Source organism: Anopheles gambiae, chromosome 3 (genome assembly GCF_943734735.2).
Source record: "Anopheles gambiae chromosome 3, idAnoGambNW_F1_1, whole genome shotgun sequence".
Classification (NCBI taxonomy): Eukaryota; Metazoa; Arthropoda; class Insecta; order Diptera; family Culicidae; genus Anopheles; species Anopheles gambiae.
In genome coordinates this window covers 81,902,889-81,927,858 of record NC_064602.1, presented here as the reverse complement: position 1 = coordinate 81,927,858, position 24,970 = coordinate 81,902,889, and the positions used below count along the sequence as shown (strand labels likewise).

Sequence of the window (24,970 nt, the reverse complement as noted above, 5' to 3'; positions counted from 1 at the left end):
GGAATAAGGCAAGCACCAGCTGTGGGAAAGTGAAAAAAATGTACCAAAAAAACCAACCAACCCAGAAGAAAAAATCCACCAAGTAAATTTCCGTTCACATGACCGCAAAAAAAAGTCCGGTAAATCACAAACATCCCCCCTTCGTTGCAAATCTCAGCCAATCTGCCCGTCCATGTGAACGAGTAGGGGAGGGAAGATTATCTTACTGTAGCAAACTGCAACTGCATTGCACTGGAAATGCAGTGCACTTAGCGCAGGCAGGGCAATCATTAACTCAATATTGGTAGCAAAACATTGGACGAACCATCAGCAGCACGAACCTTAGTTACCTACCCTGTTTCGCCCCTTTTTTCGGGCACGATATGAGGTTTGCGATTTGATCTTCGCTGGCCCTACTTATTCCACGCCACAGCGCGCCTCAATTACTTCTAATTGACCGCCCGTCGTTCCCACACGAAGGCGAAAATGGTTCGTTAGCTGCGGTTGATTAATTTGTCCGAATGAGCCACCTTCCTCAAGCGAAGAAGAACCGAAAAACAAAACATCGGCAGCACCTTTCCTTTCAACGAAGTTGATTGTTTTTTTTTTAGTAAACTTGAACTAACTTTTTATGAGCTTCGATTATTCGTGAGGGAGTTGTTGCTCTTTTGAAGAGGGCGCCCGGGTTGTGCGTTTTTTGTGATGTGCCAAAACACAAAAGAAAACCACCCAGGAATTGGGCCGAAGCCTGCCAAAAACTGTCTGGCAGACCGGCAGATGAAAGAGGAAGCCAGTGACAGGCAGCTACAGCTAACACACTGTGATCACGTCCAACCGGAAGTTAACCGTGTGCTGCAAGGGGGAGGGTATGGAATTGATTTCTACTCCATTTTCAAGCGTCCCCATCTCTTCCAATTCCAACAATGCTGCGTCGTTTCACGACCTTTTTTTTCTGCAGGGCGAATTTTAAAGCTCAGTACTTAACACACAACCTGATGAAAAGTTCAGCCCCGGTGAAGTTCACACGATCATGCGTGCAAAATTGTGTTGTCCCGCTTGCCCCGCTCTCCAGAGTCGTGTCCCTGGGACGGTGGTAAAGTGGTTGGTACCGGGTAAGGGTTCAATCATGGGATTGGGGAGTATGGCAGCGGCATCGTCGTTGACGTCGTCGTGCCATACTTTAGCGGTCAAAGCTATCCATCCCGTCGTTTGGTTCGTGAAAAAGGGAAAGTTCGCACGCCGGTGGTAGACGCTATTATTATGCAGATTTTTAAGTGCACGAGAGAGAGAGAGAGAGAGAGAGAGAGAGAGAGAGAGAGAAAATTGTGAAGAACGATTTGTCGTGAGAAAAACTGCCTCCTCCCTGACGGAGCAGTTGACCATTGACATGCACTTTTTCATTGCCCAGTGTGCAGTTGTCCAGGGGAAATTGCGAGCTTTGGCTCAGTTGTGAGAGTTATATTTTGTGGAATTTTTGCACAACGGAATTTCCATCGGCATTTTGGGTTTTCACCGCAGTTTTCAAGACAATCAAAGACACACACACAGTTGAAATCAAATTCCAAACATAAAACTGCATACATTGGTAGCATCATCCAACGCACGGCCCTGGTGTACAGCGAAACCTGGTTGCGGTGTCTCCCCATCCAGAAGAGTGGTAGTGGACGACCACATATTTATGGTGCATTAATAAATATAAGCCTTTGCATACTGATGGAGCGCAACACCAAAAAAACACCTCCCCACACATCCATAGACCTGCTAAGTGGGAGGACGATTTTAGCAAGAGGAGTTTAGTTACTTCCTTCATAGATCCGCAGCAGGTAGAGCAGCGCACACATCTAAGAGATGTCGCGTCTTTGTCGGGGAAGACGAAGATAAGCATAATGTAGCCATTTCGTGCGGCACTTAAATCGAAATATTATTCTAATTTGGCTGCGCTCGTTTTTTGCCACAACACTGGCTAGTGCCGTCGGACTACGACCTATGTTAGCTCAGTTGTCTCCGACGGGGGAGTTTTTTGTTGTTTAGTTGTTGCTCGCCAACCTGTTTCAACGGTGAAGGTCAGAAGCACCACCACGCACGCGTTCCGTTCGATTCACTCGAGTGCAGCTGAGATGAAGCAGGGACAAGCATTTTATTGCAGTTTTTTCATGTCTCTTCCCAACGCCAATAGGATGTTGGTTTTTGCTATAGGATTTATTGAACAACCAAAAAAAAAAAAAAAAAAACGAGCTGTAACTGATTTATTGAGCAAAAACAGTGTTTGTTTGTTTGTTTTGAAGGGTACAATGGATTGCTGCAATTTTCTGTTGACATATTTTTTATTTTATTTTTGTCGTTGCTAATAACGCTCTGTCCAGTTCCGAGAATCTCAAGCAACATAAAACGGCGAGTCCGCTGACGCTGTTTTGTTTCTAAAATGTGAAAGAAATTAAGTGGGCTAAGGGTATGATTGGTGGCAAAAAATATTAACATTTAAAATTTGCCCATTAATGGTAGCGAACAACAGTTTTTATGTGGAAAAGGTAAACTATTCAACCGATTCCTGTCAAACACTTTTGGCATTTGTTTGGAGCACTGGTCGCACTGTCAATTTTAAACCAGTTTAAAATATTTCGAACTGATTAAAAGAACTGAATTAAGAGTATTCAATTATGACATCGTAAACTCGTCATTTAAAAAAAAAACTATACATTTTTCACATAATTCTTTATTAGCGTAAAACACATTTCTTAAATTCCTAAATAATTATTAAAAGGTTTCATAATAAGATGTACAAACGAGCTGATTTTCATGGAGAAATGTAAAAAAACAAACAAAGAAATCAACCCGACAGCAGCGAGACAGTGACAGTTCCACCCGCTTCGCTTTTTAGCACTTTCTTCTACATTCCAAAACACACAACCACAATTCACTTGGGTTGTGTCACTGACAAGCAACTGCAACCTTTTCTCCCTTTTAACAACACCAATCACTTTAACAACCCTCGGTGCCCTTTGTCACTACGTTGGGCAGACGCTACCTCCTTTCTCCCTCTAACCTACGGTGAAGTTGAGCCTGTTCGTTCGCTGTAATGAGTGAAAAAGGAAAGTTTCCTTTTAGCACGTCAGCTAAAACAATCCCACCCATGACACCTTGCTATGTCCATTCAGCTGATCAGGCAGGAAAATCTAGCCCCAAACCTTGCCTGGAAAGCGAAAACAGTCCGACAAAAAAAAGGAAAAGAATTTTGTCGATCTACATATACGCAATAGTCGGCCGCTCGCGCGTCAAGTGATCGTTGCTGCCTAAACATCTCAATTATTTTGTCATTACACGCGCCACGCGCGTCAAACGGCACTGATCGGCACAGGCAAAACACAGGCAGCCATTTGCTTATGGCTTTTTACTTTTCTATGCTTTCTCGCAGCGCGAAAGAGTGTTGCATCATTTCCAGCTCACTAGGCAAACACATCCAGCATTCAAACCAACTCTATCCAGCCAAAAACGGTGTGTCGGGGAGGGTTTGATAATAGCAATTACAGCGGTTGGTGCAGAGAGGCATAATTTACGATAAGAGCCAACCATTTGCGCTTTGCTCACTACGATTTGGGGGCTAACAAAACGCCCCGTAAAGTGATATGATTTCGGTACAACTAATTGCACCTGTTACGATTGAGACAAAACACATTAGCCCTTTTTAAGAGGTGGTTGACGTTGGAGGACTTAACATGTGAAATTGAATTAAGTCCGCCTCTGTTTCGGGTGGGCTAAATCGTGTACAAATTACCGTAATCAGCGCCACCGCGATTCGGATTCAACCGGAAGGGTGCAAATGGAATTGGAAACGCATGGCAGAGACACACGGAGCAGCGACCAACATATCTAATTGCGATCGAGCTGAAACCGGCCGCAACTGCAAAGGAAAGGGGAATGCCGAACTGATGGATGACAATTTAACGATCGAGCCGACGACGAGGCGCAGATAATTGCACAGCCGTCCATGGACAACTGATTCGTTGTCATCCGTTTAGCAAGCACATAGCACTACGAACAAAGGGTTCCGGAAGGAGCAGGTAGGTACGATATGGGTGCTGCTGCTACCGGAAGGTACTGATCGAGCAGAAAGAAAGTATGTAATGAACATGGCAGCAGAAGGGGGAACACTCAGTCTCTTTCACCAGTTCGACCGTCATTCGATACGCCGCATTAAATGTGGATCGTGGTATTGGAGAAGCAGGAAATGGTTTGATTCAAGGTGCATTTCCACGTGCTACTGAAGACGGGAATTCGCTGAATAAAAAAACGTTGACACGAAACAAAAATTGCCCCAAAAACCGAACACTTTCTGCTCTAATTGCGACAATTTTCCGCTTGCAAACGTTCTAATGACTTTTACTCGTGTGTGTGTGTGCGTTAGCGAGTTCCACCGTTGATGGACAGTTTTGTGTCTTTGCGGACACGGTTTGGTAGTTGAATAAATGGGCGGCAAATTTCGTTAGCGGCTGGAAATTGGAAATGGACACATTTCCCGGCCTGCATCGATGTGAAGGCGAGCAACAACAAAAAAAAAAAAAAAAACAGTAGAAAAGGAGCCTCTTCAACATGCTTGAGCTCATCCGTCCAAACCAGCTTCGTTCGGCAGATAATTAATTCATACTTTATGTTTCACACGTCCATCTTTCGTCCGAGCAAAAACCATTTTTTTCGTACAAGCTCATTTACCAATTCCTCCCCCCCCGAAAAAACACTCCTTTTCTAAATATGAAAGCGTTTCACACCCCCGTTGTAGGATTGTTTTGGAGGGCTTGAGTCAATTATGTTAACAATGTAGAGGGGACAGGCTCGCTTGTTCGAGAAGCGACAAAGTTCTCATAATTATGCTAAACAAATGGACATTACCAAACATTTGAGTGGGGGGGAAGTTGGGCGTGTCGAGTGGACATTTCCATAACAGGAAAATAATTCCCATTCACAATCTGGAAGCACACTGGAACAATGACACCGAAAAATTACAATAATAAAACAATTTTATGGCAGGCACAAAACAACAAAACGATGGATGTGGTTGAGAAGGGGGTTGTGAAACGCGTTTAGACTGAAAGCCATTAAAATGGCTACACCGCAATGTAGTGTACGTTGCAGTAAAATATTTATCGAAAAGCAATCGAACGCAACCGTTTTCTATTTGCCCTTCTTGCACACAAAATCCGGTTCGTCGCTTGATGTCTTTCGATTTGACACCGTTCCACACATCGGGTGCAATCTTCATTCCAGCGAACCGGTGGCGTTTAGGATGCCACCGAGAGAGCTGCACAACATTTTAATTATCGGCCGAGAACGTGACTCTCATAATTACCGAGCACGAGCGATCATGGCCCCCCAATAGAGTGAGCGCTTGCAACGTGCTGATTAAATCGATGAAATGCCACCTGCAATCTCGCGTACGGCGGGTGGCTTTTCGACTGCGGGAAAACAACACGTTCGCCAGTCCCTTTCCCTTTGCCCTGGGTACTCTATCGAGGTCAGCAGTGTAGTGGTGGTAGTGTTTGGTTTTTAGTATAATCACTGTCGTTTCGAAAGCCTCCCTTCTGTTTTCGATAGAAGTAAAAAAAAATGTCTATCCGGTGACCAGACCACCGTCTTCACATTCATTAACGATACGGAACGGAGGCTGTAGGATGTGTGTTTTAGTAGTGGGAAGAAGCATGCGCAACATGCAACGACATCCTACTGAACAAATGTTTAGATAAGCAGGTGCAAGACAACGCGTCTCGAAAGTGGTGATTATTTTGCATAATGGTTAAAAGGAAAAGGGTTGCCCCTTGATGATGATGTGACACGATCATGCCGATCAAACGATGCGGCCGAAGAAGCACTGATGTCGGTGGGATGTCCAACAGCATTTGATCGACCATCGACAGGATGATGATGAAACCTGTCTTGTGTGTGTGTCTATGGGCGCACTGTTTACTAATAGCTGCCTGAAGACATGTAATTTAATGCGAGGAAAATTGTGCATCATCAAAGGGTGCCAACTGTTCACGCCTTGCTACTATGCGGGGTAGATGAGAGACGATTGTGTTGGGGTTTAATAAATCTTCACATTTAAATGTTTGGCATTTATTTGTAGCCCTTTAGAAGGGAATAATTTAAAACATTAACTATTCATGGCATCTCGATAAAATAATTACTGTTTAATAAAAAAAACTAAATTTTAAAAGGCTTATTTAACCAAATTTCTTCATTACCATTCTTCTTCATTTTATGTTCGTTTTTTTTTTCAATCCTCACATACCGTAGAAGCATAAATCTACACACAGCAAACCACCACCACATATACACCTATCGCGTGGGATTGATTAGCTTTACTTCCGTGGAACGTGTCCGTATGCAAAAGCAGGAAACCACTTCATGCCTCTCTCTAGCCGCTAGGCGATGATGTTGTTGTTTTTTCTTCCCCAAAGCTTCACGACAATGAAATCGCACTCCTACACACAGCAACGGGGTTCGGTGTAGGGCGAAAACAAAAGCTTAAGGGTGAAGAAAGATATACTGCTACACTTCGGCTCCACTCTCCACTCTTTGCTGCCCTCCAGAAGCGCTCGCACGTACGTAGAAGTGCACGCCGCCCGGTTGTGCAAAGGTATTGACACATGTGCGCATTTTTTACAAGCCTACGGAGAGATGTTTCCGATCCCCCTGTGCACGGAGGGTCTTGAAATGAGGTTGAGCAAGCAAATATTATGCACCATCACCTACACACATTTATGTTTTCAAGCTGCGGTGGATGTAGAAAGCCTACGCTTACGGTGTCATTCGCTAGTCAACTGATGACGACGGCCGGCACTAGACGAGATAGAACAGGGCCGTCGAACTCTTCCAAGCAAAACTCACGTGCAGCGGAATGTATAAACAAACATTGGAAAATTATATTAAACTGTTTGTTGTAGAATAATGACAGATTGTTGTATTTTTAATGTTATTTAAGCAAAAAATATCGAATCAGAACCATCATCAAATAATTTTTCAGTTTTACAGGCTTTTTCAAGGCAATATCCTATGTGTACAGCATCATTCATCGCTTGCAAGATCTTTTTCAACAGTTGTCACGTATTATATTTACATTACAATGCAATTTATCACATGATTTTCAACACAACACTATAAACTGTCAAACTCTTTGCTCCAACTCCAGCTTGTGATGTGTTGAAAAACATATGAAAGGACTGAAAAATATTAGTGATGCATATACAACATTTGACATCTGTTGAAAAACATCTCGCAAGCAATGAAACAAGTTGTTGACGTTGAAAATTGACTCGGAAACCCTTTTAATGCAAGTATGTCCACGTATTGATGGTCAAATTTGTCCAAAACTATTAAATAAGCTTGCATAGACATGTTCTGCATAGTGCAAGCATTTTATTCTGTATCATATGATAATAAGTGACTTTATCATTTTTTTTATATTTTAAATTGTGTCCATATGTATAAATCATGTAACATATGCTTACATTATATAACTGATATTCTTTCACCACACTTACAAAATAATAATACAGTTTTTCAGAGTTTGAAGTAAATAAAAATCGATGTTCACCCAGGTCTAAACAGTTTTAATGCTTTAGAATATGTTATAATATCGTTCAAAGCATTTGATTGAGCATTTAAGCAGATGTCCTTTATGAACAGTACAATGTACAATGTAGTAAAATATTTTTTTTTTATTTCTCGTAAGAACGGCCTATTTGGCCGTATAATGTATGGATTAGACATAGATCTAAAATCGATAGTTCTACTGTTTTAAAATATATTTTTGAGAGATTTTATTAAAAATTTGACATCTCTGGAATTAACCATGACAAGTACGTGCCGTTTATGACGAATTGTGTTGGAGGTGTACTGGTTTCAATGTGTTTGTGTTTTCTATTTGAATTATTGTACCATTACTAATAGCACATCGATTTACAACTTCATCAAACGTATCAAGTGTATCACTGTGTGTGCATTGCCACTTCCCACAAGCACCGGAAACGTCACGGCGTTGCACTACGGAAACCATTCAATCTGTCATTATGCCAACACGGTGGACATCTTTCCACTACTACTACTGCTATTACTTGTGTGTATGTGGAAAAGCTGCGTACATGAAAGCATTTGTATGCATCATGCTTGACCTCTTGATGAGTTTGAGCTCTGCCCCTCGTTTATTTTCATTTTCCATACGACAACAACCTGCTCCAGCTCAAGCTTCAATGTTGTGCCGACAAACATTAGCACCTTCCGCCTTTTTCGTATCTCCCTCTTTCTCTCTCTCTCTCGACCCCTTTTTGTCAGCAGCACTGTTTCATATCGTTTAATGTTCGTCCAACCGTCCAGTGCACCCACGCCAGGCTTAATGTTGCTTTGTTTTCGTGCGCCGCTGATAGGCTCACCGATTCTTCCACGTTTGACGCAACCAAGCGGCCCCCGGTTGGTTTCGGGTTGGCACACTGACCGACCGATGAGCATGCATTTATGCGCATGCACACTCCAGGGCACCGATCGTTACGCGACGAAGACCATTGTTTGATAAGCGGAAGTTCATCCAGAGCCCGAGACGTGGTTTCGTCATGCATTTCGGCGATTGTTTGTGTGTGTGTGTGTTTGGCCAGTCATTTTTCGGGCAGGAAGAATGGTAACGATTATGCGCTTCCCGCTAATACTCTTTGCGGTTGTGGACCAAAACTTGTGTAATAGTTACGAGTAAGGTGTGATTTTTTCAAAGCATATCTTTTCAACCCGTAACAGCGGGCAGTATTGTTTGCAGTTATTTTTACCAAATTTGAAGTTGACCTAAATAGGACACTTCTTTTTCTGCTGACCGTTGTATAAACGCTTCAACTTTGCTACATTTGCAATTTAAAACAAACACTCTTAAATAATGAAATATAAACAGTCGATGGAGGTTAACGTAACGCTAAAGTTCAAACAATTTTAGGCACTGGAGGCTTTTAAAATTACTATGTTTGTCAGCTTGATTTTTCGCAAACCAATTTTGTCCAGGTTGCGATTTATATGTTCAAATTCAAATTTAAATAATGTTCAGTTTAACAAAATTCACCTTCTTACAGTAATTTAGCTACATTACGTCGCTTGGCATAAACTAAATTTGCATGCAAGCGCCACCACAAACAAATCAACCCGTCATTATACATGCAAACTTCCTCCTCTTCCCACAAGTTCACACGGAAGCATTTCCAATCGCATGGATCGCATCAGCTTCCGACCAAAAAATGCAATTTGAAGACTGCCTCAAAAAAGACTGAGCCGTTCAATATTCTCAGGAACTGCGGCACATGCGGCTCCGCGAAACATTCCTTCAAATGCCTGCTCCGTGCTAGGCACGAAAACCCCGCGAGAAGTCATCAAACTTCACACCGCGGCGACGACATCGACCGCATAAATGTAAATTGAATTCGTGCCGTTTCATTAACGTTATTCGAAGGTGATCTGGTTCACCTCGCACGTACGCTGATGCCTTGCGAACGGAGCTGTTTGCAGGCCGTGAATCGTGAACATACCTACACATATTGTCTATTTGCCAAGTGTAAATGCCATGGCAACACGCGTGTACACGCGGCTCCGGAGGGCAATGACTGGTGGTTAGGAGGCAACAACAAAATAAACACAAACATTGTGCCCTTAATCAGCACCGACGATTGAAACGCACGTGTGTATTCGTATCTGTGTGATTATGCATCTGATTGTATGTTTGATTTTCTCCATACACCCATTGGAAGCGGCAAGCAGGCCAAAACGGCGCCGTTTAACGTATACCTTCGGGTCGTGTTTGCGCGTCGAATGTACATGAGCAGTCGAAAAACACATCCCTTCAAGAGCAGCACCCCACTAGTTGATCGATTGGCCTACTGGCAATGGCCAACAAAATGGTCGGATGGCCCACTTGATCATGTAACCGTAGCGCAAATCAAAGCCAATGAAAACAAAAACCAAAAAAAAGAAGAAAACATAATGCACCTTTAATCTAATTTTTCCATTAGCTCACATCATCGCCGTTCTTCAGCTGGGGCCGTCGTTTGTTTTCTTCTCCGCAAACTCCGCAAAAAAGGCTCATCATCATGCCCGAACAATCATTATTAGCATCATTATCGCTCTGCCACCGACTTCACCTAGGGACTCTCTGGTTGCTCGGCTTTCAGCAGCAAAACAAAGAAGCTCGTGTTGGCAAGTTGTGTTTGCATGCCGACGACGAGAGAGCGTTCAAATTTTGCGTGTATTCACAGTATTCGCACGTTTCGCGTCGGAGCCGAGGTTACGTGAAGACGACTCCTACTCGAAATAGGATGCCCAATGCCCCGCCAAAAGCCGCAAACGTATCGGTAGCACAATCGAAAACGATCCGATCTTGGCGCGAGAGCAGATGAAAGCGAGAAACACAATAATTCAATCAATCGCGTTGCTGCAGCTTCGGGCCACCGTTCGATGCCACCATTGCGCAACGGTTTCGATCGCGCAAAGCCAAACAATGCTCCCGGCGCGTTGCTTATGTTTTCCCAAAAGATTGGTCCATGTTTGGACCATCACACGCTGTTTGTGGCCCATTTAAGGCGGCAGACTCCGATGATGAAAAATGTTTTGTCCAATTTTGGTCACTATGTCTTGGGACAGCAAGGAGAGGTAGAGAGTGACCACCGAGAAGATGGCACGGATTAGAGAGTGGAAGAGATAGAAAACACTCTGTCACAACACTGCAAACCAAAAGGGTCCGCGGCGAGACGCGTCAGCCGGATACATAAACAACCAGATTAAACTCCCATAACACTTAATTACCGTACTTGGCGCAGCGGACCGCAGCTCATAACCGGGCAAGAGTAGTATTGTACATCGCCGCGCGTCAGCTGCCTGCTCCTGGTCACGGCACCAGCGATTGCAAACAACCGGTTGAACCCACAATTAAGCAGTGCTAACGCCATCACCAAACCACGCTATCACCCCAACGATTGAAACTCCAAGCCGTAGAGCACGAGGAACAACATCATTGCCCAGGGGGGAACTGGACCTAGTGGCTAGTTTTGACCCTTCCAGGAATGGATAAAGAAAAGAGAGGGCGCACAACACGCCGAAATCATGCAACCGTATCCAGTTTGCACCATACGCCGGGCCTGGTTTGCGACGCGTGTCTATCGCGCCCGGGGAGAAAACGGGAACCCCAAGGAACAGGGCCAAACGGGAACGTGGCTGACCAACCGTGGCCCGAGAGTGAAATAAAACCCACCGTCCCATAAGGTACGTCCGTTCGAGGGAGAATTTTCGCTGCAAGAAGTTTTAGGTTCTTTCGCTTTTACCCAGAGCGAAGTACCGGATGTTGTGGCACACGTTGTGCACCATACGTTCTCTACTCTAGATGGCCATGACTCATCATGATGTTCTTCACGTAAACATAAAAGCATAGGTTTAAGGTAAGGCACAACTTTGAAATAGACGGGCGTTGGGTGAGGTTAAAAGAATAAGAAACAAACGACGCATTCAATGATAATAGGGCTGTGGGCGCTCAGAAGGAAAGACTAAGTGAGCAATTGCCGGGAATGAAGCGTAAGTGAAAAGCGATCTAGCAAATGAATAGGTCCTCTGCTGGCGCAGAGATATGGCACCTTTAGAACAGAGGTAAACCTTTCTAGCCATGAAACGAGGCATGGTGATACGTTGGAAAGCAACATAATCCATCACTTAAAGCCTCTATTTATGGGATGTTGCATTAGGCTTTATTATGGAACAGGGTAATGAAATTTACCATTATGATGGGTGCGTCTTTAAAACTCCTGCAATAATTCTATCCACCAGCACACTGTCTAGCTCGTCTAGAATGCTATACAATTAGAGCCGTAACGAACAGAAGGGTTCTGTTTCAGATTAGGCCAACCATTTCCAGAAGAAGATATCTCTAGCAGAGATGTTATCAATTTCTTTCTCTGCCTAAACGGCTCCCTTGATTGTGTTTCGAGTTTTATGAGCAGCAGATAACCATTTTCATTAAAACAATCATTGTTTTTCATCTAGCTCAATACGAACCGAGATATGTTCAGCCTAAATTGGTATCTACTGAGGAGTGCATCGGCTCACCAGCATTGCTTTATGACTCAATTGATCCAATCCAAAGTCCGGCTGCAGCTACGGGACCCGCACCCAAACACGCACAGTGTGAAGTGTGACAATCTCTCCAGCACTCAAACCGCTGCACCAACACGCAGAGAAAGCTGCTTCGCTTACGTCAGCAAACTGACACTAATAGAGAAGCGTTACAGATCCGGCGCTAAAACGCGTTCCCTTTATTTTAAATCCCCTCGCGAGCTGGCTTAACTGCACCAACAACGCGCGGTGCGATGCTGTGCCGGACATGTATTTTTAACCCCAAGCGCTTAATCGAATTGCTCTCGGGGTCGTAAATATTGCCTTCGCGCATTGCCCGAAAGCGCGAAAATTAAATCAGCGATGGGCGAAAACAGGAAGAGTAGTTGCGGAAAAAAGTAAAACAACAAGCAACACAAAAACATATACACCACGGATATGCTCTCTAATGGAAAAGTGTTGAAGATTTAAATTATCCACACGTTAGCATCCTATTCCCAGGTGAATTTGTGTTGTTGTTATTGCCCGGGGGAACTCTCGAAGGAATGTAATGCAATTCCCGCGAAACACATGCGATCGGAGAGGTATAAAAGGTTTACTCTGTTGCGTGTCTCGGACTGTGCTGTGGTGTGGCGGCTTTTCGTGTTCGAATTATACATTCGCCGGGTGATCAAACGGGATGATGATGATGATGAGGATGCCGCGTACCATGATGACAGAAGCGAGAGTAAGAGTCACAGTAAAGGAACGGTTTCGATTAAGCTAATTGAAAACAATCATCCATCAACTCAAACCAATTGCGACTCAGATCATTTCAGGGCCACAGAACTCACAGAGCGGGGTAATGCGGGTAATGTTTCTAGCTTGTTTCTATTTTTGCGTCCTCTATAGCGCCATAACTGGGAATCGCTTCCCCTCTACTGGAACTCGGAAACCAGTACGATTGCATTGAGAGGTTGCCCGTCGCGACCAAGCGATCCCGAAAGTGGGACGTCCCACTCCGCGTGGTGAAGCTGGTTCTAGTTCAGGGTAGCGCACATGCGCCCGCTGGACTCTGTGGGATGTCGTCGCTATACCGTGCGGAATGCATTAGACCGAGCCGCGGAAGATTCGTTGCATCAAGGCCACGATTGCAGCCCGTGCACATTCCCATCAGCCCAGAACCGGAATCGGACGCCACTTTCGCCGGTTTGGAATTGTGAATCGGACTCGGGAGCTGCTGGACTTCTGGGATCTGCCGAAGGAGCGCAGTGTACATATATATGGGTCACCTGGTTTTAGTGTTAGCGCGTTTCATTTCGCGCTCCTTCGGTGCTATTGGTGCCGGGGAATAGGGCAGTTAATGAAAGTTCATTGAGAACTGGTCTTATTGTTGCTGTCTGTTCCCTTTCCAAGGTATAGGTGAGTGGGCGATGTCCAATTAGTGGCACGAGCCTGTACTCAAACTATCTGAAACAGCAACCATACTATCGTTTCAAGACGACCATAAGAAATAAGGCGTGAACGTTATCTGTGTTGGGGTCGTTATGCAGGCACAACCACCAATATCTTGTTAAGAGATCTTAAGATATTCATGAGACAACGAACCCGGACTCATCCAAATTTTAGATCGCATATTAATTGCACTTTAAATCGCGTTCCCTTTCTTCGTTCGTGTCGACATTATTAATCGACTCTCGCTTGTTCCAAAAAAAAAACCAGTCCTGGGATCGGAGGCATTGAGGTGGAATATTAATTGATTACAATTCCTTTCCATAACAAACCTCTACTACACAAAAGACGTCTACTGGCTTGATGAGCTGTGATTTAGGCAAGGAAACACAGTAGCATTCTTCAACAAAACCTCCAACCCGGTTGCTCTGGAAGATTAATCGGTTCGGCTATTTGTCCGGTAGGAAAGTGAAACAACTTCCCCAACTCGACGCATAATGCCAACTTTCGCCTGTTTCCAGCATTTGTGGTGCGGTTTGGGATCAACACGCTACGGTAAAGTCAGTGCATTGTCAAGACGCTTAGATTTGACAGATTAATTGAAATTTCTGCTTTGGACGATCAAACCGCCCCCCGAACAGAAGGTAGAAAGAGAGTGTTACAGGTCTGGAGCGGAAACGGTGCTCGGTGGAATTCGAGAGTACCTCTTAAAAGTGACGACTTTGTCTTGCTGTAGTTACCCCTTCTTGAGAATGATGAGAAATTATGGCACTTTTCCCACTTCACTGCGTGCTTCTTTGCCGACCCTTTCCCGGCACAGCGCGTTTACAGGAAGAGAGTAAAAGTGAGAAACACCTAGCCAAAAGAGGGAAGAAAGTAACCAAACACCTTCCCCCCCATTACACCTTTGCGCGGATCGAACATTAAGCGTGAACAACGAAATCAGTTCCAAAAGTGCAATCAAAGAAAGGAAATACACCCGGTGGTTTGTTATTCGAGTTCGTCGCTTACGGGGTTTCTTTTCGCGGACTCTTCTGTTTTGGGACGACGACGGCTGGAGCACATTAGCGAAACATATATCACCCGGACCGGATGCAGTTAAGCTGCACTTAGTAAGCGTCAAGATCACTTTCGGGTGGAGGAGAGTGAAGGAAAAGGCGGAGATTGAAATAAGAAGAGATTGCTAGCAGTGCTGCTGCCGTTACCTGATCGAGATAGTATCTCTGTGCTCCCACCAGACAACAAAAAAGCCAAATTTCGAATAAACTTGCGAATTGACGTTCAATGTACATAATGTTCTTCACTGCTCAGGGTGTAATCATTCGATTGGTGTGGTTTATTTTTATGAAAGGGAAAGTTTTCGATGACAATTATGCTTGCGTGAGAGCTTTGGTACATGAATCGTTCAATAATTTCGAGATATTTTGATGACTTTAAATAATTGAATGTAATGTTCCGTGATCAATTAATTAAAATCCGTGTATCTGTTAAACACGATCGACTGTGACTGTAAAACACGGTTGAATTAAGATTTCAAACGCCTTCGAAGTCCGAATAAAAATTCTAAGTCATTCCAATGTAGCTCGGTCGCAACAAGCGATATAAAATCAACGAAATGACACTAACAAACGAGGTTCCTTATTATTTTTTCTAAAGCATATAAATCAAACAGTAATTAACACCAATGTTCACTAGCAACACCAAGCAGGCTGAGTCGTCAACTATAATTTTACGAATCAGATTAAAACAAATCATGATCCTTCTTCACGGTCCACTTTTTTCGCCAACAAAATTTAGCATCAAAATTTCTGCTAGTTCTACACCAATTTTCCAAGAAAAGCAGACTTAAAATTAAATAGCATCGGCTGCCCGTAAGCACTGCTTTGGCCGTTCACCAGCAATTTGCCGATACACATAAACCGGAAGAACTGTCAAATTGGGCGATGGATACGGTGAAGTCACGCCACGGCGAACGCGACACCGAACGACGAACCTGGGACACAGACAGTTATAATTAAGGTCTGGTGCGAAATTAGCGACCGTTCCTAACGCAAACGCTAGCTGTGTGCGGCTGTTCGTGCTTCGTTTGTTTGGAGGACTTTTATTGTTCGATGTCTTTGCATGTGGATGTAACGCGCGCGACGATACGCATCGAATCGAATGCTCGTTTGCTGGGATCGTTTCCTGAAGTCTGATCACGTTGATCCGTTGCGTGCCGCTTTGGCCAGTGTCACTGATGTCTCTATATACACTGTCGGTGGGGATTTCCGAGGCCGGCTTACGCGATTGATCCAGACGCGAAGTAGCGATTTCGTTTCCAGGGAAGAAACAAAGCGACCACAGGTTGAAGCATCGTTGATGAAGATAGAGTCACGAGTTATGGAGCAAAATATGAACTACTAAGCAGTAAATAGAACATAAACACGTATATCATATACGCTACACATAAACACGTATATCACAATAAGCCTTCCCTGCCCATCTAGCGTCACCTTAGAAACATTTCAACGTGTACGTGTCGATCAGTTGCTGAACGATTGCAAACGCTTAGCGCAGGCGCTGAGCTTCACGGAGCACAAACTTCATTAGTCATCGGAGCTAATAAGCGAACCCGGTGTGCCCGGTGCTGCTAGAAAGCAAACGTAAACAGTTTGCAATGCGACAAACACACGGGCGAAACCTTCCATTTGGTTTACGTCACCCCCATTACAGAGACTATTGCTGTGGCGGGGCAGCAAACCGCAGCAGAGACGATCAGGTTCCGGCGTCGTCCGGATAAGGTCAGATGAGTCCCGCAGCAACACGTGACACACATTCGCGCCCGCTCGTGTGGTGGGGAAACCCCGAACGAAGCTTCCAGAGGAGTACCCAGTGGGCAAAAGGGTGATAAACAGAATTTGTTTGTTTGCGTGTCTCTTCGCACAGAATGATTTCCAATTCACGAATATAGAATAAGTGGAGTGAGTTCAAAGACCTACCACCTTCTACTAGTGTGACGCTGTATCCGATCACCTTCAAAGGTGAACTGGCCCTTTAGTTTGCCTCGCTCTCGGTACAAAACCCCGCGATTAAGGTTGCACGACCGACGGAGAGTCAGGCGCACCAACGCAACGGCGATCGGTGTGTTTTGAAGCTTGTTTTCGTTTCACTGCCCACCGTACAGGAATACTCCAATGGAGAGACCGCAAAAAAGCGGGACACCGTCTGGATTCACGGTCGCAAAACTAAAAACATTGTAAGTCAACAACAACTTATTCTTTTTTTTTTTTTGCAACGAAAGTTGAAGAAAACAGCAATCACCCCACATCCTTTTACTATAAACTGTCAGCTGAGGTTAGGATTTATGGCGTCACGTCATACGCTCCAAAAACCGGTCTTCTTCTGACGGATAGGTTTTGCTCTTTCGCTTTTTCTTTCTTGCGATTGATTTAAAAGCGACGGAGAATGGAGTTCCACAGTGCGGCGCACGAACTCGAACGTCTGGAGGCGTCCGTGATTCATCACACCCGCAAACAGTTACAGAACCGGAACAAAACACCCCGAGATCCTACGTTCTGTGGGGATTGAGAAACTAGATCCCGCGGCGAAGGCGGGAACCGGACGTGCTACATTACTTGCTGAGCAGCAAGCAGAGTAAAAGCAAAACAGATATTCACTTTCTTCTCTTCTACCTGTTAGAATAAACAGATATTAATAAACATTTATTTACAGCATGTTTGTTAATTCTGCTATACCCGCCAGACATCGGTTGACGTAAACCGACAAAACAGGGAAGAAGCAACAAAAAAATCCACCACTGGAAATAATTATGGATGGGTTTTTTTTACGACGCATTCGTCCTAAAATAGTATTATTTTCTCATTAAGGTTCCCGCTTAATGAGCCATTGCTCAGCGGTAATGGTACGTTTCAAGGGCTCACACTCCGCTTTATTGAATTGTTTGTTCTGGTGACCGTGATACTCAGACGCTATCGAACGCTCCCCAGACGTCTGTTGCTCCAGTGGATATAAGGCAGAGGACCCGCCGTGAGGAGGAGATTGGGTTGTTTTTTGCGTATGCACACCACGCATACGAACTAGAATACATTATCGCATTGGAAAGCGGGTCAGCATAAAATCATGCTCTGTTTCAGGCTGGAAAGTGGGAGCGGTTGTGTACAAATAACAAATGGGGAAGACTAAGGTCTTAGGTAGATTTGAAACATTTTGAGCTAAAAAAGAGTACGTTAAGACGTACAATAAACAAACAAATAAACAAACATAGCTCATTGCACTTGATGGCGTTTAAATCCTAACATTGGAAATGATTACAAAAGTGAACATTTGTTACATTAAAATAGGGAATTAGGAAGTATGTTCGATCCATCGTGTATAAAGAGCATAAAGTTTAACATAACATTTAGAAATGTACGATTGAAGATTAGAACTAACAACAAAAAGATTTAAACACTTTCCCTACTAACAATTACATCCCCAAAAACCAGCTCAAAACAATGCAAAATGGTTAAACTATTCCATCTAATTAAAAGAACAATGTTCCTTCCCTCGTGTCTGGCTCAGAGATTTGCCATAAAGCCTTCAAGACCTTTCCCGGGTCATCGGAAAACAACACAGGTAGCACTGAGGGAGGGAAAAACATCACTCCAACAACGAAACGGGCCAAAAAAATCATTTCGTACCACATTCATCCCGTTGCAAACGCCTTTCCCTCCCACTAAACGGTTGTCCACCGAGCCGCGCAGTTGGTCCACGAGGCCGAAAACGGGGCCCCAAAACCACAGCACGCAAAAATGTCCGACTCAAAAAGAAACCACAAACATAAAACAAACGGTACTACACAGCGCCAAATAAATGTGCTAATGTGCGGTGCTGTTTTCCGGGCGCTGTCGCCTCTTTCACACATAAATGCTGGTGCCCACGGAATTACCACTTTTCTCACACATACACGTTGCAACGTACAGACGCAGTTTGGGTAGGATTTGTGCCTTTTGTCCTATATGCAGGGAAAATAAGGCAAACGATCAACCAAAAAACAACACACACGATGCACACCAACGTTTGCAAAACTCCACCTAACTCCAACTCGCTTTCTCCCTGTGCGTCCTTCCCCGAGCGCCGTTGTTGCTGACGATGACAGCTGAAGTTGTTGCTTTTCCGGAATTCTTCATAGCCACAAACTTCACCCATCAGGCCCCAGACCTTCGGTGCCATCCTACCGGAATTCGTTACACGGGAAAATCTGTCCAGCGAGCTGCAGCTGTTTTGATATGTGTGCACTGTTGGCACTACTAGTAGAGGCACGGGAAAAAGTGCCACTTTTCTTCCACAGGCTTTTTCCACGACAGCGCACAAACAGATAAGCGCCGGAATTTCCCAAGCCCCTTCCCTTTCTCTCTCTCTCTCTCACTGCCTGAGAAACCGTAGGAAGGAAACATTTACTTTCCGACAGTTGTGTTGGGTGTCATTTTGAGGTTGATTTGTTTTCCAACTGATGACATTCTGTACCTTCACACACTATTTATTTCTTCAGCAGCTTTACTTTTTCTCCTACTTTTCCTATCCACTTAGCTCACACATCAACACACACGCATAACGAGATTCAGCTGTGTTTGTGTGTGTGTTTGCGGCATACGTTGATTTGATGCAAATGCAGCAGGCAAAAACAAAACTAGCACACGCGCACACACACACTGTGCCTGCTCATCAGCAGCAGCAGCAGCTGCAACAAGTTGCGTTTCATTGCGGATGCACATTGCACACAAGCAGACGTATATCTCTCGCCGCCTGCAACACACTGATTATTCAAATGCCATTGAGGCAAAGCGGCTTGTAGGCGGGCTTCGTGTAGGTTTTGAGGTCTTCAAAGCGGGGCAACTATTTTTCACTCAACTGCTGCTGCAGCAACAAGCCACTATTTCAAATGTACACACACAAACACACAGCTGCAGTTTAATGCATTTCTTCACCACACTTGCAATATCTGTGTGGCTGCTTCTTTCTACACCATTCAGTTGCTTTACTATTTATTTTTTTTGAAAAGAAATTTCATTCTCTTTGCCTAGGCTTTGTATCATTAGCTTTTGCGTGACGTTATTTGGCAAAGTTTAAACGCCTCCCGCTTTCCAAGACCCGACGGCCACACCCAGCAACTTGCCAAAAATCACCCAAACCCCATCCCTGCCCAGCCCTCGGGACATTAACGGCAATTTAACACTGCGAAGCACCCTTCGGACACCTCTTCCGCTTAATACCTTCGTGCACTAATTTTCCACCGGCTTTCGTTGCAAGCAAACCCGAACACGCACAAAATCGGGAAGAAACACTCGCGCACGCACTACAACACGCCCGCCAGGGCTGAAACATCGACCGTAGCCTCGTGCCACCAATTATTAAAACTTTCGTTGATGCACCAACCAAACTCCACTCCAATTATAGCACACACTTGCAGCACACTTCGCCTTTCCTTCGCCTTCCCTGGAGCGGGGTTTTTTTATGGTTTCGTTCCGATTTCGCAAATCAAACGGGATGAGACAAAACGAACACACCCCGCGGGGAGGGGGTCGAAATATATGTGTCGTTTAGGCGTACTAAGGCACCGCTTGAATCTCCGCACACACTGTACAACGCACGTAGAGGAACTTGAATGTGGCACGCAATCGAAAATTTAAATCAGAATCGCAACACTAACCGCACTACTGGCAAAAGCGGGAAAACGGGAATACTACTAGTGGTGAAGTGTGTTTTATTTGTTCGTTTCGGTAAAATCGGATTTGTTGTCGTATTTTGTTTTTTCTCTCTCTCTCTCTTTTTGTTCGGGATTTTCACCAAAGCCACAAAACGGTAACACAAACGGGAGACTGTTGGCCAGATTATCGTTGGTAAAAGTTCAAAAATTAATTAGTCGTAGCCCGGGCGCGACACAATTAATCGGGTTAACCAAGGAAGCGGGACAACCCGTCCTTGACGTCGCTGCTGACGTCGTGTCCTCGGGATAAAAATAATAACAAAAAACAACGAAACAAAAAACGAATCCGCGAGCGAAACCACGCGCGATCGTGCTTTCGGTCTGTACGGTGGCGTACGTCAAGTCGAACTAAGCGCGCACACGCGTTACGCTAGCGCACTACGTTACCTCTCCGTGGGTCGTAACGCTACCCTCTCTACAAAGGGTAAGTCTCTCAAACGATTCTCTCGCGATTTACGCTGCACTACACTTATAAGCAGCGTACGATAAAGCGGGATAGAATGAAAACATCGAACTAAATGTTTCAGAGAGGGTGATGGGAGCGAATTCAACTTGCTTTGAGTATTTCACCCCCTCAACATGGAGTGGTCGCTGTGCGATGCATTTCGCTCGCTCTCTCTCTCTCTCTCTGTCGTCTCCGGACTTCTCGACGGATGTTTCCCGGTTGAGCGATTTCGTCCCGGGTGTCGTATTTCTTGCGACCGCGGGATGTGATGAAAATTTATAAGGGCCTACCATCGCCACCACTTCCACTCGGCGACCACTGACTGTTTGTGTACAACTGGAACATCGAAACGAACGGGAAATGACAACTGGGAGAGGGAGAGGCCAGTTCCGGCCATAAGCAACATGGCATAAAGTACTCGCCCGGTTGTGTGTTCTTGCCGTTTGGTACATCGCACAAAGGAAAATGCAACGGTGGAGGGCAAGTAGCGAAAGTGTAGTAGTGAGAATGGGAGACAGAGAAAGAAGTAAATGCTTCTAGTTATGCTGTACCACACGAAAGACTTGAGCGTAAAGCAACGAACCTTCAATAGCTACGCAAGACTTGAACGTAAAGAAACGAACCTTCAACAATGTGCGTTAAATGTTTTATCATCAAAGAAAAATGTTAAAAAAAGTTTGTATTATAGGTTTTGCGAACTTTTAGAAAATACAATTTTCAAAAGAAATAAAGGGCAAATCATTAAAAGAAAATCTTTATTTACGTTAAATCTTCCAATCAAAAGATTTCAACGGTCACAACAGTGACAAACCTTCGATAAACCAATGCCATAGAAAAATATGGAAAATGGAATGGAAAAATAAAGCAGAAATTAAACAGAAGACGAACTTTTTTATTCGACAATAAAAAAAGAAATGGATAGTTCCATATTTTTGAGAAGCATTTCGAAATAGCTAGTTTCTTATTGATATATTTCAAGTTCGCAAATATGCAATAAATTGTTTTAAATACCATTATGATTGCTGTCAATCAATTTGACAGTTTTGTTTAAAGTTGAATTTTATTGATAACAGTCAAAATTACTGGAAAGATGTTTATATAACTCATAAACTAAATATATGCTTAAATATGTCATGTACTATATCAGTACAAATAAAATTCAACAAAAGACTTCAATCATCAAACATGCGACGAACCTTAAAACATGTTCGAACAAAGTGAAATCAATAGAATACATAACAGAAGGACTGAAATGAAGTGTAAATTAGATTGATTATTTCATTTTAGTAATGGTAGCATTTACCATATATTATTCCCGACCTAATACCACAAAAAGAAAGAATGGCTGTAAAGACAGTAATTCTTCGTCGTACAGTGCAATATTTAGTTAACGACGGACAATTTCTTCTGCCGGTGGACCGCTTTTCGAGGGCACAGTCAAACGATGACGCGTTCATACCCACAAGAAGGTCAACAAAAACGGTAACGACGAAAGCAGTGTGCGACTAAATGAGTTAACTATAACTAGGAAAAAATGACAGGAAAAAGGAAAAAGCACCTTTGTTCTGCTGCACTTGAAAGCCATTTTTGTGCCGCAAAACCGGACAGTTGTGCGAGTTTGCTTTGTTTATTTTGCGCTTTCCTTTCCGTCTATGTTGACACATTGCACAATGCAGTATTGCACCTGGGTGTGTGGCTGTGTGTGTACACAATGGTAAGTATGCCTACCATGCTTCACAAGACTTGCGCACCCGTGCACTGTCCATTTGTCGTTAATCATGTTGTTGCGTTCGCTTATGAACAGTTTTCTTTAACACCGTCACTCCCCTGCAACACGGAAGCAGGAAACTTGATCGAACTCTACAATTAGCAATGATGAAAAAAAAAACAGCAAAGAACAAACCTTCACCGGGTGCCGTTTTTCATCAAGCCCTCGGCAGTGTTGCTCCTCCGACGAAGCAACGACCTTACAACAATTGAAATTGCGTGCCGCGTGATGATGCTGCACTCCCAGGGAACGGTGCAGCATGGTAGTACCTTTTCCTGCTGCGGCGCTGCTGTCTGTTGCGGAAAAGCCACCCAACGGTAACGGGCTGGATTAAACAGTTGCACGTTTGTGTGAGTGCAACTACAGCGCGATCAATTATGCGAATGCACACAATGATCTCATTGCGCATTATTGACATAAGAAGCGTTCGAGGGAGAGAGCGAGCAAACAACGGGAAATGATAAAAAGCTTTTTGTGAAGCAACAGCAGCAGCAGCAGCTTAAAGTTTATTAGAGTTTTGTCATAGTTGAACCAAGGGTCACGTTTTAAGTGCGTTTTTTCTCCATTGCAAATGAAAAGAAGCAAATGGATCGAGGAAGTTAGTGTAGAGCGGTTACCAATTGTGGCACGTCCAGCAGTCGAAAAAACCGTAATACTTTGACACGAATTACTGGAAAAGGCCATTCTTGTCTCATTCTCGCTGAAGAGATGACTCATTACCTTTTGTACTGAGGCATCACTAAGCGCACTTACATCATTGCTGCTTTATGAAACAATATTCCCAATGTTCTAGGGCTTCTGATTTGCTCTCTTCACGTACAACTTGAACGAAGCGATCGTCGTTGCCCACGGGGACGCTACGTTTGCATCGTGCCAATGGCAATGTAAACACGAACGACTACTTCAGCTAAACAAATCAGCAAACTTTGTATATTTCTCCCGGTAAAGCGACTGAAGTTGACACAGTCGGCGAAGCGGTAGCGGCAGCTTATAGTCTGCCCCTTGTCCGGCGGAGTGTCCATTACTCTAACGCTGTCTGTCCTCGCTCCCGGTTTTGGGAAAGAGTTTGAGTGTCATCCATCGAAATTTTTGACTGACGTAATCGCAATTGGCAGTGCAAAACAGAAAACTAAACACTGAATAAAAACCACAAACACTTGCAGTGAAAAGAATAATACGCTGACCTGCGGTTGTGTTCGTGTGGCAAATTTTGAGGGCAGCTCGTTTGCCTCTTCATAATGAAGGATCTTCCAATTGTGTTGGAATAGAGACATGTTTGGCTTTCAATTTAAACTCTCCACTATTTTGTAACAAAAGCCGCATGGGACCTTCAATCATCCCTGCCAGCGCGCACACAATCAACCTGATGCCAAGGGATTAATCCTTGACCGAATCGGGTGCGCATCGATTGTCGCAATTTCGTCATCCACGATTTACACGCTTTTGTGTCCCGGGTCCAAAAAAACAAACATCAAAGTTACGATCGAGCCATTGCAAAACCTTCCGTCTTTGGGCGGCTTTTCGGATCGGGTGCACGATAAAACTCGTGACCAAATTGTGCGCCGTGGGGGCTAGCCGCACACGAATGAGTCAGGTATCGGGTGCGTTCGATAAGTTCGCGTTTTGCACGGCTAATGCAGGCCACACGATTTGCCTTGGTCACCTGTTCCCGTGGTATTCACGCTATTTGGAGTAGATATCAAGGCAACAGCAAGCGATTTGTTTGCTCCGCCTGAAGAAATATTGTAAAACAAACCTTCAATCATATTATTGTTTCATAGGTCTGTGATGATTTTGTTTTTTGGTTATGTATTTGAATATCTTAAACTATCCCATTTGATGGTTTAAGTTGGAAAGCTATATTTTTAGTCATTGTGAGTTGAAAAATCATCAACCGAGTTTTATTTTCCATACCTGTTTGACAGTTGCGTTTGCGTACCAACTATCATACTTCGCAAAGTTAACTTTTTTGTTATTTGCAAAAATAAATCAAAAAACAAAAATATTGTTTCAAACTGTTTTCAATCTATTAGGATATACTATTTGTGCTTCTTCATAAAACTATAAAAGCCAATCTACTCATCCCATACATGTGAATGTTTTTTTTTATTGATTGATTTAAGTTAAAGCTGATCAATGTTATGCTGAAAATGGGGCCTTTCGCGATACTAGACAGCTTTATTATTTGGAGTTTGACTGTTGGAGGCAGACATCAAATCAACACTCCATACAATACTACACACAAAACTAGCCTGCGATTTTCAGCCAAGATTATTTCAGCCTAAAAGCTAGAATCTAATTCGAGTTCCTGCTCGAAAAAATGTCAAAACAAGGTCGTGTTTTATTTATTCCAGGGTGTATCAAAGAGATTAGGTAGTCGAATCTGGAATCAAAGTGTATGTAGATCAGCGTGTTTTTTCTGGCTAAATTTTAACGTCATATTTTGACGGAACGGATGAAAACTTTTGCTCAAACAGGCTTTCTGGTA

The 24,970-nt window shown here is 43.9% G+C and overlaps 1 protein-coding gene across 6 annotated transcripts in view; it reads right to left on the bottom strand.

Annotated features, from left to right (window-relative positions):
* Window positions 1–24,970, bottom strand: part of LOC1278273 (IQ motif and SEC7 domain-containing protein 1) — a 175,613-nt gene that overhangs the window by 71,492 nt on the left and 79,151 nt on the right. The window contains exon 1 of one of the 6 annotated variants that reach the window (XM_061661677.1): window positions 19,776–20,622. The exons of 4 other annotated variants lie outside the window; for them this stretch is intronic. The gene's annotated coding sequence lies outside the window, so the exon portion shown is untranslated. Of the gene's footprint in view, window positions 1–19,775; window positions 20,623–24,970 lie in introns of those variants that run through there. One more of the 6 variants, XM_061661678.1, reaches the window with a different exon arrangement.